Raw genomic sequence first — 14107 nt, forward strand, 5'->3', positions numbered from 1 at the left:
TTAACTAAAAATTCCTCTCTAATAGCAGGTGGACATTTAAAAATTCTTAGTATAATTAAGGGTTTAAGATCTAAATTAAATCTTTTTTCCTTTGTGACATTGAAGTAACCAAGAAGAACAAAATGGGCATGCCAAAAATTTTCTCAAGTAGTCCATGTAAATACCTGTGTGCAGAGGTCTATAAAACTTTTCTTATTCCTCTCAATGATGTAATTGACATGCAAATGACCTAACCTCTGCTGCCTGTAGATAATTTCTTTTGTTTTTAAATTTTTATTAGTGAAACACCATGAGGTACAGTTGTAGACTTACAAATTTTTGTGCTTGGGTTCCAATTATACAATGATCAAGTACCTATCCCTCCACCAGTGTCCATTTTCTATCACCACGGATCCCAGTATCCCTTCCACCCCCTATCCCCCTCTTCCCCACTTAGTCCCACCCTGCCTCTGTGGCAGGGCGTTCCCTTTTGTTCTCTCCTTTTGGGTGCTGTGGTTTGCAAAAGAGGCATTGAGTGGCAGTCATGTTCAGTCTATAGTTCTACTTTCAGCATGCTTTTCCCAGTAGATAATTTTGTGTGTGTGTTTTTTTAATTTAGTGGTGTCCAAATTTCATTATCTGCAGACACCTTGTATGAAAATAGGAAGAAACCTAGAGACAAAAGTGTTTGAGTTCTATGACCAAGAGAGGTGCTTATAGGAGAAGCAAAGGGCAGCGTTTTGAAGGAATCTTTTGGAAATTTCCCACTGACAGTCCAGTATACTCTGCATTATATGAGTTCCATATGAGTCAGGACAGTGGGACACATCCCAAAAAGGTGATTCCCTTTGGGTATCACAGACATTCCTCATTCACTCTTGCTCTGACACCCTGTGGAAGAGTTATGCTACTGCTAGCAGAGTATAATATGCAATAATGAATTATTGGATATTTATGAGGAACTAATCTACATTCTTCACACAAACCAAAAATAATGGTGTTACATGGATATTATTTATTAGCAGTCGCATTTTATATTTGACAAAATAGAAATAATGAAAAATAGTTACAATTCCTACCCTACCCAAACTCAATCTATAATTAGATGGATTAGGGGCAAGCCCACTGTGGATCCAAAACAAAGACATTGCCTAACCACTGCAGTGATTGGGTCTTGTTGAAGCCAGTCGGGGGTTATCTTCATCTTCTCCTCTTTAAATATTGGATGGGGGAGGAGGCATGAGCTGGAAGTTAGAAGAGAGGTGGGGTCCTATACTATTAGTAATATTTTTAAAGAACTTTTAAAAACGAGGATTTCAAAATTTGGGACCACATAGTATTTGTGCTTCTACTCTAGGCCTCTATATTGTGGCTGAAATCTTGAAAAAATATTACTAATCTGCTTATAAGAAAGAAAACTGAACTTCTGAAAGTTTAATGAAGGTCATTTATATCAAAATCAGACTGTCAGAGTTCATTGATTCCAAGTTACAATCAGCCACAAGATGCCCCAGTTTCAAAAGAGCAAGAAAAAAGAAATCAGTCAATATGTGATTTTAAGATGAAAGGGAGAATAGGAAAAAAACTTACTTGGCAGACAAGAGTAAAGAAACCTGGTATTGGTTAAAAATAAAAAAGAAAAAATTACTCCAAGAAGGCAAAACTTAGAGCTTTTCTATCTGTATTCACTCGTTGAATCCTGTCTTTTTATTAATAAAAAAGAAAAGATACACACACAACAAACAAAAAAGCTCAGCAAAGAATATGAAGTTGCCTTGGAGTGACATTGCCCCCTGCTGCCAGCAAAAGCAATTGCAATGTTCCCTAAAAAAATCTCTAGGGATTAAGGTTCCATGGAGCATAAAATAAATTGATTCCGATTTTAGACGTGTATGTGTTTGTGTGTGTGTGTTTTAAAAAGGGGAGAGGATATTGTATATTTTATAATTGTTGTACTACCTATTGTATTTACAATTCCAAAGTCTTTTTTCCTTTCTAGTCTACCCCAAATTCCTCAGGAGCAGGTATAGAGCATAAAAGCACGTTTTCTATAAGGAAAAGGGTAACAATTCACCTTTGAAAATTTCTTATGGGACAAAAGGCTTTATTGTGCTTCAGAATCAAAAGACGTATGAATCAGGGAACCCATTAGCCTTTCCACCTTTATGAGTGAATTATAGAACCCAAAAGTTACTTTGAAATGTTCTTTAAGATATTTCCTTTTCTTGTTGGCTTGAAAAAATTGATACATATGGCTGCTGGGGAGTAAACATAAAGAATTGGGGACCATGCATTTTGGGTGAGGCTCCAACTTCCATCACCACTGCCATATGACACCTCCCACCTCTTCACTAGGACTTCCCAGCATAGTCCTGGTAAGTCTTGACACTCCCAGGTCCCAGCAGTACTAATCACTGAACAGACCTACCCATTTGGCTCAGTGTTGCCAAAAGAGGCCTCCCTTCGCATTGTTTGGGAGGCCCCCAAAATAAGAAAATGTCAGCTTACCCACCAACAGTGTTATGTGAAACAAGACTTTGTATTCCACATGGTCTTGCATAAATATTTTTGAATGAATGAAAACTCAACTTAAGGAGAATATTGAAGGAGACTGTCTTGCTATCTGCAGTTGGTTCTGATCCCCCTCTCTTTAGGACTCTGATCATAAAAGAAAAGGGTGAGTTCATTTGTGATTTAGTAGTGAAATGTTAAGAGAGTCAACTTTATTTTTTAATTATTTTTAATTGAATCACAGTGATACACACATTTACAAAGTTGTTCATTGTTGGATTTCAGTCATACAATGTTCCAACACCCATCCCTTCACCAGTGTATTTTTTCTACCACCAATGGTCCCACTTTCCCTCCTGTCCCACTGTCTGCAACTACAACAGGCACTTTTCCTCCCTCCCTCCCTCCCTCCCTCCTTCTCTCTCTCTCTCTCTCTCTCTCTCTCTCTCTCTCACTCTCTCTCACTAGCTCTTTCTCTTCTTTCCTTTTGGGCTTTATGGTTTGCAATACAGATAATGAAAGGAGCCCAGCAAGCCACCAAGAGTATTTCACTCCCCGTGATGTATTTGATATGACAAGCACAGTAACAAGTCTCACGATGGAGACTTTACTGGGCCCGCTCGAGCAAATCTATCAACAAAGGAAGGACAATGACAGTGACAGTGACCTATGCCCTTCACAATCCACATTCTTGTGGCAAGCTTCCAACAATTGACCTGCCCTTCTGACCCCTGTTTACCGTCACCTTGGATAATAGTCTCACCAAATATACACACACACAACACACGCACAAATATAGTATCCCACAAATGAATGAATGAATGAATGAATGCAGTCATTCTATATATATATATGTGTATATATGATATATATATATATATCCCTCTCCTTCCAATTCATTTCATTCCACATGATACTCTCCATGTCAACCCATTTATAAGCAAACTTCGTGACTTCATTCTTTCTAAAAGCTGGGTAGTATTCCATTATGTAAATGTACCGTAGTTTCTTTATTCAGTCATCTATTCTTGGGCACTTGGGTTGTTTCCAGATTCTGGCTATTGTGAATTTTGTGAATAGTGCTGCAGTGAACATCTAAGTGAGATGACATTTCAGTTGTGTGCTTTGGGGGCCCCAAGGGTTGTATTGCTGGCTCAAATGGGAGCTCAATTTCTAGATTTTTGAGGAATGTCCAAAAAGGCTTGACCAGTCAGCATTCCCACCAACAATGAAGAAGAATCCCTTTGTCCCTGCATTGTGCCAGCACAGGTTGCTCTTGTTCTTTTGGATGTGTGCCAGTCTCTGTGGTGTAAGATGATATCTCATTGTTCTGATTTGCATCTCCCTGATGATTAGTGTTGTGGACCACTTTTTTATGTACTTTTAGCTACTTGAATTTCTTCCTTGAGGAAGTTTTTGTTTAATTTCTCTCCCCATTTTTTAATGGGGTCAGATTTTTTTCTTGTAAAGTTCTACCAGTTCTATATAACTAATATTTACCCTTTATTTTTTAATTCTTTATTGAATCACCTTGAGATAGTTACAAAGCTTTCATGATTGAGTTTCATACAATGATCAAACACCCATCCTACCAGTGAGCATTTTCCACCACCAACGTTTCCAGATTTCCCAGATTCCCTCCTGCCACCCTCACCCCATCCCATCCCCTGCCTCTATGGCAGGCGTCTTCCTTTTTACACACACTCTCTCTCTCTGCTTTTGGGCATTATGGTTTGCAATACAGATACTGAGAGATACAGATACCCCTTTATCAGATGGATGTTGGGTAAATAATTTTCCTATTCCATGGGATGTCTTTGTATCTTAGACACTGTTTCTTTTGAGGTGCAGAAGTTTCTTAATTTCATGTAGTCCTATTTGTTTATCTTTGTTTCCACTTGCTTGGTCAGTGGTGTTTCATCTTTGAAGATGCCTTGAGCTTTAATGTTATTGAGACTTTTACCTACATTTTCTTTCACGTACTTTAGGGATTCACGTCTTATAGTGAGGTCTTTAATCTATTTCAATCTGACTTTTGTGCATGGCATTAGAAAAAGGTCTGAGTTCATTTTTTGTTACACATAGCTGCCTAGTTTTCCCAGCACCACTTGTTGAAGAGACTTTTTTTGTGAAGAGCCAACTTTAAATTCTGCTCATTTCCTGCCATGTCAGTCACTGTAGAACACAAAGGTGTACGGGTACACATGGACACACGCGCATGTAATAACCGAAGTTAAACACTGAGAAAAATGTGCTTCTAACTCATGAGGGAGCCCGGGTTAGGCAAAATGTCTTCCCATCTGATTCTTGACTTCCTTACCTATGAGCCAAGACCATTGGGCCATGCCTAGTGTCTTTCAGAAGATGGTGCTACAATACCTCTGAATTCCTTACAACCACCAGGACTGACCATATGTCCTGATTTGCCTTGGATGGCACCAGTGTAAGTTATTAGTAGTTTCTCCCTTCACTCTCTAAAGCCACCCTATATAGGCCAATGCTTGGTTCATAGCCAGGTTAAAAAGAACGGTTCTCAGTATGTGCACGTCCCCAAAACCCATGAAGTCTCTCAGTTCCTTGGATGGGGTGAGAAGTGCTCAGTCCACAGAGAATACCAAAGTCCTCACCCAGTACCTGCCATATGTCACAGAAGAATTCTTTTCTATCTTTAATCTACAGTTAAAATTTTCTAAGGGAGCTTCTACAACTCAGATGCAAACAAAAATAATTTAAAAATAAGCAGAATTACCATAAAGAAACATTGGAAATAGGACAGCTAGGCCAAATACAGCTAGGATCACAGGCAGGCTGGGGAGACCAGATGTGGGAGGGAACCTGGGAACATTGGTGGAGGGAGGTTGTTGCTGGTGGTGGAATAGGTGCTGTACATTATATATTGAACAGAAAGATCACAGGAGACAACTTCTTTCTTTATATACGTTTTTCTGGTAAAGAGATAAAAATACTTCACTTATGAAAATTCATGCAGGAAAGAAAATGAAATCTCCTCTGACCTTACAACCCAGAATAATACGGTTAATGTTTTGGAATCTGCCATACTAGATTCCCCTTTCCTGAATATGATTCTATGTATCTATTTGTGATTTTTTAAATTAAAATAGGACAAGTTTGTCCATCATTCTTTGTAGCACAGCATCAATTATTCTTTGTTTGGATCTTTATAGGAAATTATTAAGTTAGACGTATATTTTGTAAGTGCATACTCTTCCATTACACATTACACATTTTGACTTTTTTATGTGTTTTTAACTATTATAAACTATATACTTCATTTCATATACCACTGTCATAGTAAAATCATGCAGTTGTTCTGAAGTGAATATAAGTAAATTGATATAAAAGAGAAAGCACGTTTTATAAAGCTTGCTTTTAAAATTGCCCTCTAGTATTATGCTTATACTTTTAAAAATCTGATGAATTGATAAGAAACAAAAGCATGTTCCTGTCATCTTAATCTTTTAATAGTTATTGAGGTCACGGTCTTTTTTTTTTTGCATGCTTCTCTCTGTGGCTTTTGGTTTCATTATGATTTGCATATGTCTTAATTATGCATGTGCATATTTGTCTTATTTGTACAACTTGACCATCTATTTTAATCACCTTCTTTTGTCATGCTATTCACAAATCATCAATTTGTGAGTATTCTTTATACAGAAACTCACAAAAAGGTGATGTTTTTCAGCATCTGGACTCTTTTTTTCTTCTAGGGCAAGGATCTGAATGAAGATTAAGACTGGCAAAGCAATTAATTACAGTTGTGTTCCTGGTCAAATCTATCTTTCTCAGACCTTCAGAACCTACAGAGGGTTTACTAATGTGTGAACACCTATCCAAACAAGTGTTCATTATTTCAGTATTATAAATTCATTATTGCAGTGACTTTATCAAGTTCCATATTCCAAAGTAGAATACTGATTGAAGTAATTTCCTCACTTTAAATAAATATTAGGATATTAATGTATACTTCAAAATTTATTGGGAATTTTTGGTTTTTAAGCAAGCATTTTAATGGACTGTTAAAAGCAATTTACCAATTATATTTTCTTCTTCAACGCTGATTATGTTCTGCTGAATTCTGAAACATTTTTTTCTTTGATATAAAAAAAACCACCTTTTGTCATTGTGATCAATTTAAGCAATAAGTTTAGACTAATAGTTTTCAAATCTAAAAATAACCTAGAAATTTTGTTTAAAAAGACAGACATGTACCCATCACTTTATCTCTAAGATTCTAGTGTTACAGGGAACCTCTATTTCACAGGCAACCTCCATTTTAAGAAAAATATCAGACAAATTTTCTGACCAAGGAAGAAACTAGCATTATAGAATTAAGGGTCTTCTGTTAATCCCCTTCCATGGTCACCTCTTACTCTCCCACTTTTGAAGCTGTGTATTAGAGATACATACTATCATGGTGGGGAAGTGTGTTGTGAGTTTTCTATACATAAGGAAATCCACCTTAATTCAAAAGCTTTGTTACTTAGGAGGAAGTTCACCAGTAACAAATTTGTCAGAATCATTTGTCATTCACTAGAAATCCTCCTGACAATGATTTTATATGCTAGACACCAAATAAGAAAATAGTTTGTTTCAAATTATGTAATTGCTGAAAATTAGCCTCCTTGCTTCTATTATAATTACACCTCTCACCCAAATTGTCTAATGTAATGATGCTCTTGCTATTGCTAGGCAATACCATGCTTGAATTTAGCAATAGAACAAAGATTAAATTCCTTTATCTTTTCATGAAAAATAAGCAAATCACCTTGTTGAGATTCTTCTTAAATTAACAAATGTATTCATTTGAATTAGTAGAATATGGGTCAGAGAATGATCTTTCTTAAGAATAAATTTATAAAAAGATGAATTGGGTTTTAAAATGAGGAGCTGATTTTCCCCTTCACTGGAAATGTCACTGTCACTGTCCTCCTGTTGTTCATCGATTTGCTTGAGCAGGCCCAGTAACATCTTCGTTGTGATACTTGTTGTTACTGTGTTTGGCATATCGAATACATCACAGGAAATATTCAGTTAAAACTTAATGGCTTGTTTGTTACCAAAGATTTTTCTGAGTGAAATCAACATTAGTAAGAATTGTACTAAAGAGTAAAATAAATCTATTCCACCTATCAAATATTGTTATCTCATTAAAAAAAAACATAAAAAAGACAGAATATTGTTGTAGCTTGGACAATTAGATAATTGTTTCATTAGAAACATGATGTATATCTTGTAGAGATGTAAGAATTTAATCCTTTTAAATATTGGTCAGAATCAAGCTGGAGAACTTAGGTGAATAGGCTGAGTTTTCTCCAGTACACAGAGAAATGTTTTCCAGGTCTGCCTCAGGCACTGAAACATAGAAATTTGGAAATTCTACCACCTCTGCGAGATACTTGCATGTTACACATCTATACATGAAGGTCTAAGAAGGGCTTTTGTTCATTAGGTCAGACTTGAGTTCCATAATTTTACTGTGACATTTCTGAGAAGTGTTTGTTTCTAATGGTTCTGATTTTATTTCTAAATATACCTTTCAAGAAGAAGCATGACCAATATCCTCAGACATGAGCAAATAAAACACAGTCTTTCTGCTGTGCTTGCTTCCTTGAAACCCAAAGGCTAATTAAGTAAAATTTTCTCACTTTCAAGGTAATTTTTAATTATCTGAAAATTTTGATTCTTTTTCTTTGGTTGCATATAAATAAAAGTCACTGTATTTTGTTTCTTTTTTGATTTTGGCTCACCTTTTCAAGTTTAAGAAAGGAGATCTTTGCATCATTTCATGCAGGATCCATTCATCGATCACAAAAATGGAACAGTGTCAGTTGATTAAATTCATAGAAGATATTAAGATGTGATCCTTTTTTCCAGGCCATGTTTTATTTTTATTCTACCAAATATTTGCATTATCTTTTTTGTATCAAAAACCATATCACTGAAATGTAACAAGTTATACTCCCTTGTGCATTCACTAACTGCAATATAGGAATATGAAAAATAGAAAACACTTCTTCAAAGTGTTTCAATGATTAAATGACATCATACGTGTAAAATATATAGTATAGGGTCAGCCTGATAATTATTACAAGTAAGCCATTATGCAAATTTGTTACACCATATTTTGAACATTTTGTAAATCAATTGAACCCAGACTGAAAAAAATAATAATAAACCAAATTGGGGCTTGAACAATAATACAGTGGCTAGAACATTTATTAGGACTTGCATGTGACAGACCCAGATTAGATCACTGGCACCCCATATAGTCCCCTGAGCACCCCCAGGAGTGATTCCTGAGTACAGTCAAGCATAATACCTGAACACTGCTGGTTATAGCAAGGCTGGGTATAGCCCAAAATCCAAAAATAAATAAAGATAATCTAAACTTTGGTCTTTGTCTTTAAATAAAACATTTGTAATTTGTTCCAAGTGTCATGTCCTTTTAATTGACATTAATATCATTTTATTTAGTTCAAGTACTGCCTTCAGGCAATTTCTGTTCACATATAGTCGTCCAAAAGAGCAAATTTGTCCCTGGAATCAATAGATGCAGTCATTGTCTAAACTTTGCCAACAACCACTTAACTGGCCTTGACAAATTGACCTTCAATATTTATATCTATATGGCTTCTAAATTTTCTTACAGATGAAGGATTGTGATTTGTAAGTGTCCTGTGGTCATTGTCAAGGAAACTTTCCCTAAAATTTAGTGGAAAAACTAAGAATTCCACTCATTGATGAAGGATCCTTACCAAAAAAAGGATTAAAGGAAGATTTAACAAAAGACCATATGCTATACTCTAATTACTTTCTTAAAGAATATGTTTTAACATGGTTCTCAGTCAATGAAATGTTAGAGACTACTGAGTATAAGGCACGATTTTTGTACAGGATTTTTAAAACAACAGTTTTCTGAAAGGTCTGTTCAGGAGGCTTCAAAAAACCTACAAAGATAGCAATAAAATAAATATATTTGATTAATAATAAGAAACACTCACTAGATTCTCACATACTTTCAGCATTTTTACTGCATTCATTCAATACATTGTCCTCACAGCAACATTTAATATGTAATTCCTGTATTCATCCCTATTTTCTAGATTAAAAACTAACGCATAAACTTAGTACATTTGTGTAAGATTCCATAGCAAGCAAATGTTGGAGCTAGAATTCAAATTCAGTTAGTCTAACTCTAAGTTAGTCTAAACTCATCACAAAGATAAAATTACAAAAGCAAGGCTAGCTGAGATGCAATTCAAGTAAAATGTGAAGTTTCTAATCCTGGCATGAGGAAGCACAAGTATAATGAACCAGAGAGTTGTGACCTTCACATATCAAAAGGAACTAAAATGACTCACCACTCCATTTTACTGCCCTTACATCCTGAACCAATTTGGATTTTTCTTCCCATTGTTTTATCCTTTTCTGCATTTATTTACTTTAAATTTTCTTCCCATACTCCTGTCTTCCTTTGCAATATAACTATGTATTTCATCTAAAGTCAAATTTTATGTTCTGCAGTCAATTTCCATGGCCTTTCACAAATGAGGTTTTTTTTTTCCTGTTTGGGTCACACCCAGCAATGCACAGGGGTTACGCCTGGCTCTGTACTTAGAAATCACTATCATTCCTGGCAGTGCTCAGAGTACCAATGGGATGCTGGGGATTGATCCCGGGTCAGCTACGTGCAAGGCAAACACTCTGCCCGCTGTGTTATTGCTCCAGCCTTGAGTCTTTTTTTTTTTAATGTGGCTGTTCCAAGACCTGAATTTCCAACATGAAAATATAATGTTTTAGCATGGAAAAACTTATCCTTTATATTAATTCCCCCTATTCTTTAATGGCTCAAAGAAATTGATAATGTCTACGGTGAAATACTGCAAGTATAATATCTGCAGGCATAGATACCTTCCTGCTTACCATCTGAAAAAAAATAACAAACATAAACCTTAGGCAACTCTAATCTGGGCAGCTGATGACTGACACATTTTTAAGTCACCAATGGAAAAAAATGACAATCAATGTGTAAAAAGAGAGACTCATGCTCAATATCTATTAGAAAGGATCTTACCATGTTGAGACTGGGCCAAAAATTAAAAGGAATTTCTTTGCAAAGAAGTTAACTCTTAGGCACTGGTTATGCACTGGTTAAGAGGAAGGTGTTCAAAGCTGTAGGGTCTCTTTCACAGATTAGAGAAAAGAAATGAACTTCTACCAAATAGAGAAGATCATCTGAAAATAATCAACTGGAGGTAAGGAGTTATCATAGACATTGTAGAAATCACTTAATCACTTAATCCCCGTTATTCATCGATTTATTCGAGCGGGTGCCAGTAACGTCTCCATTCATCCCGGTTGTGTGCTAGCGTAGCCCAATGGTATCTGTTCGTTTTAGGAACATGTAGAGCCTCAAACCGATCATTTAGGGTCTTGACGAAGAAGTCTGACCATCTTATAGGTGGGCGTCCACGTGATCTTTTGATGTCTCGTGGAATCCAATCAGTAATGGCTCTAGTCCAGCGGTTGTCTGTAAACCTCATTACATGTCCAGCCCATCTGATTTTTGATGTCTTGGCAAATGAGACAGCGTCCCTGATTCTTGAGCGTTGACGAAGATCAGAACTCCGGATTCTATCTCTCATTTGAGTGAATCGTGATATTCCAAGCATAGTTCTTTTGATTCCTCTTTGAGAGACCCGAATAGTGTTCTCATCCTGTTTTCGTAGGGTCCAGGTCTCTGAGGCATATGTTAATGCAGGAAGAATAGTGGAATCAAAGAGATGTGCTCGTAGCTGGAGTTTCTTTGTCCTTTTAGTTATTTCTTCAATGCTCTTGAAGGCATTCCAAGCCGCTCTCTTCCTCCTGCGTAACTCAGGTGCCAGGTCATTCATCATGTTGATTTCTCGACCTAAGTATATATAACTGTTGCATTCGGAGATGGTGGTTCCGTTGAGAGCGAATGGAGCGTCAGGAACAAGGCTGTTTCTCATAAACATTGTCTTCGTAAGATTCAGCTGTAGTCCGACATTTCCACACTCACGGTCAAAGTCCGCAAGCATTTGTGCTGCTTGGCTGATGTTTGGTGTTATTAGAACGATGTCATCAGCAAAGCGGAGGTGGTGTAGTTGCCGACCATCTATCTTCACTCCCATGTTTTCCCATTCTAGTCGTCGCATGATGTTCTCGAGGGTGGCACTGAAGAGTTTTGGTGAAATGGTATCACCCTGCCGAACCCCTCTCTTGATATGGATGATTACTTCTTTGTAGAATGGTGAGATCTTGGTAGTGAATCCGCAATAGAGCTCACGAAGGATCCTGATGTATTGAGTTTGTACGCCCTGATTGGCTAGGGCTTCCATGACCGCTTCCGTCTCAACAGAATCAAAGGCCTTCTTTAAATCAATGAACGTTAGACAGAGCGGCATCTTGAACTCCCGAAATACCTCAATGAGCTTGGTTATTGTGTGGATATGGTCAATGGTACTGAATCCTTTTCGGAATCCAGCTTGTTCACATGGTTGTCCTTCATCTAGTGTTCTGCTAATCCTATTCAGGATGACTCGAGTGAATAGTTTGTAGATGACAGACAATAGGCAGATTGGGCAATAGTTGCCAATGTCGTGGATGTCTCCTTTCTTGTATAGTAGTACAGTCTTGCTGGTTTTCCATTGGGATGGAACCTTGCATTCAGACAGGTAGCGTGTGAAGAGTCGAGCTAATGTATTGATGAGTACTGATGGTAAGTTCTTCAGGTGTTCAGGTCTGATCTTGTCTGGGCCAGGTGCTTTTTGTTTCTTTACCGACGAGATGGCATGTTGGATTTCGGAAACATTGTAGAAAGGATTCCTGAAATCAGTGATCCATTGCAAATCCAAACTCTGATGGTGGCAATGATATCAAAAAGGAGATTTTGTTAATAAGAAGATAAAGATAGTGGAGGATGAGGGGCATTAAGCACAACTAAGCTTTTTTCATTGTTGTTTTAAAGATCTCATTATCAAATCTATATAACCCATCTGCTTCGAAATTAGCCAACAAAGAATAATTAGATGTTACACAGTCGGGTTGTTAGAGAGAATTCAGATATTTTCTTTGAATTAAATGCTTTGTAACAGACTCATTTATTTTCAAGCTGTTGTGTGTGGGTTTCTGATTGTGCTCTGTTCTGAAATAGCACTTGTGCTAACTCTTCATACCGTGGATTTTCTGTGATTTTATCAGAAGTGAGAACAGATTTTAGTAATTCCTCAGGTACATGTTCTGGTTCCCTCTTTATATTCCAAGCAGGATGTCAGCTAGCAGACAGCAACCTCAATACAGTAAATTCAGGAAAAGCTTTTCCCTACAACTGCAATAAATGTGCAAACTCTCTATCAGAAAGATCTGTGTTTTGCCATTGAGTTCCCAGATAGAGATCATAGTTCCCTTTCACAGTTTCTCAAATCTTAGCCAGGAACTTATCCTGCACAGTAAGTTCATTATAAAACTTAACTGACACCAAGAAAAAAACATGCAACTTTAAATACACTATTAGCAAATTGGACTAATTTTATTATTTCATACACTTGACTGTATCTGTCTCTTGATATTGTATATGTGGAGCTTGAAATATAGTGAGAACTCTATTTAGTGTGTTTGTTTCTAAAGTAACTATGAAATTTAAAACAACAGAGTTCCAGAACCAGGCTTAACTTCCTTTCTTCTAAAAAATTGTCTTCAGTGTGATTTAAAACAAGTTCTTCTGTATCTCTGAAGTTAAGATAAAATGAAGGATTCCATTTGGACTAATTATCAGGTCCTTTTCAGTTTTAAAAATGCTTTCCTCCTCTTAATTCGAAAGAGAATTGGATTACTCTTCATTGTAGTGACTCCAAGAAGACTCAAGAAGTTCTATAGGACTAAGGCAAGTATACATTTGGTGGTGACTTTCGAGACACTTTTAAAGGTGCACAGTAAAATTACTGAGTACACAATGAAAATAAATTTATCACCTTTCCCCAGGGCTGCTTCAAGCAGGCATTAGAACAACAGTAAACAGATTGGTCTATAAGTCTTGGTTTGTTTTGTGTGAAATGCAGAAACCACAATTCCTGGATATCTCTTAATCCACTTTAAAGTCTGATCTTCTAATAACTTAATTTTCATTAGGTTTTTATGAGGCAGAAAGAAGATGGAAAGGATCTCCAGCACACCATGTCCTAGTGTCCCCAAAACCTAACACAAAATGGAGCAAGATATTTAAATGACTTAAGCTTAGTCATGAATAAAGTTCATACAAGTTCTATATGCTGCACTAAATGGATGCGTCCTCTTCTGATATTTTGATATATGAGTTCAGAGGGAACAGAGGAACTGGATAATATCGTGCAAAGTCCCTCCCCATTTCATCTTACATTAAAGGAATTGTACTTATTCCTGAGCTCTCAATTGTTAGGTTGAAGAAACAGAGCAGATGCTCTGCGGAAGCTTTATTAAATATGGAGCCTTCTTAAAAAATAGATTTACAGAGAGTTGTCTTGTCACTTCTTGATATTTTCCCCCACTCCAAGTTTGGTAAAACTTGACTTCTGAAACTCAATTCTGTTGTGAAATA

At 36.7% G+C, this 14107-nt stretch overlaps 1 protein-coding gene across 3 annotated transcripts in view; it reads left to right on the forward strand.

Moving 5' to 3' along the window:
• ADCY8 (adenylate cyclase 8) overlaps window positions 1–14107 on the forward strand; it is a 257458-nt gene that overhangs the window by 166088 nt on the left and 77263 nt on the right. The gene's annotated exons all lie outside the window — the stretch shown is intronic.

The sequence above is a fragment of the Sorex fumeus genome, unplaced genomic scaffold, assembly GCF_029834395.1.
Source record: "Sorex fumeus unplaced genomic scaffold, SorFum_2.1 ptg000002l, whole genome shotgun sequence".
NCBI classification, from domain to species: domain Eukaryota; kingdom Metazoa; phylum Chordata; class Mammalia; order Eulipotyphla; family Soricidae; genus Sorex; species Sorex fumeus.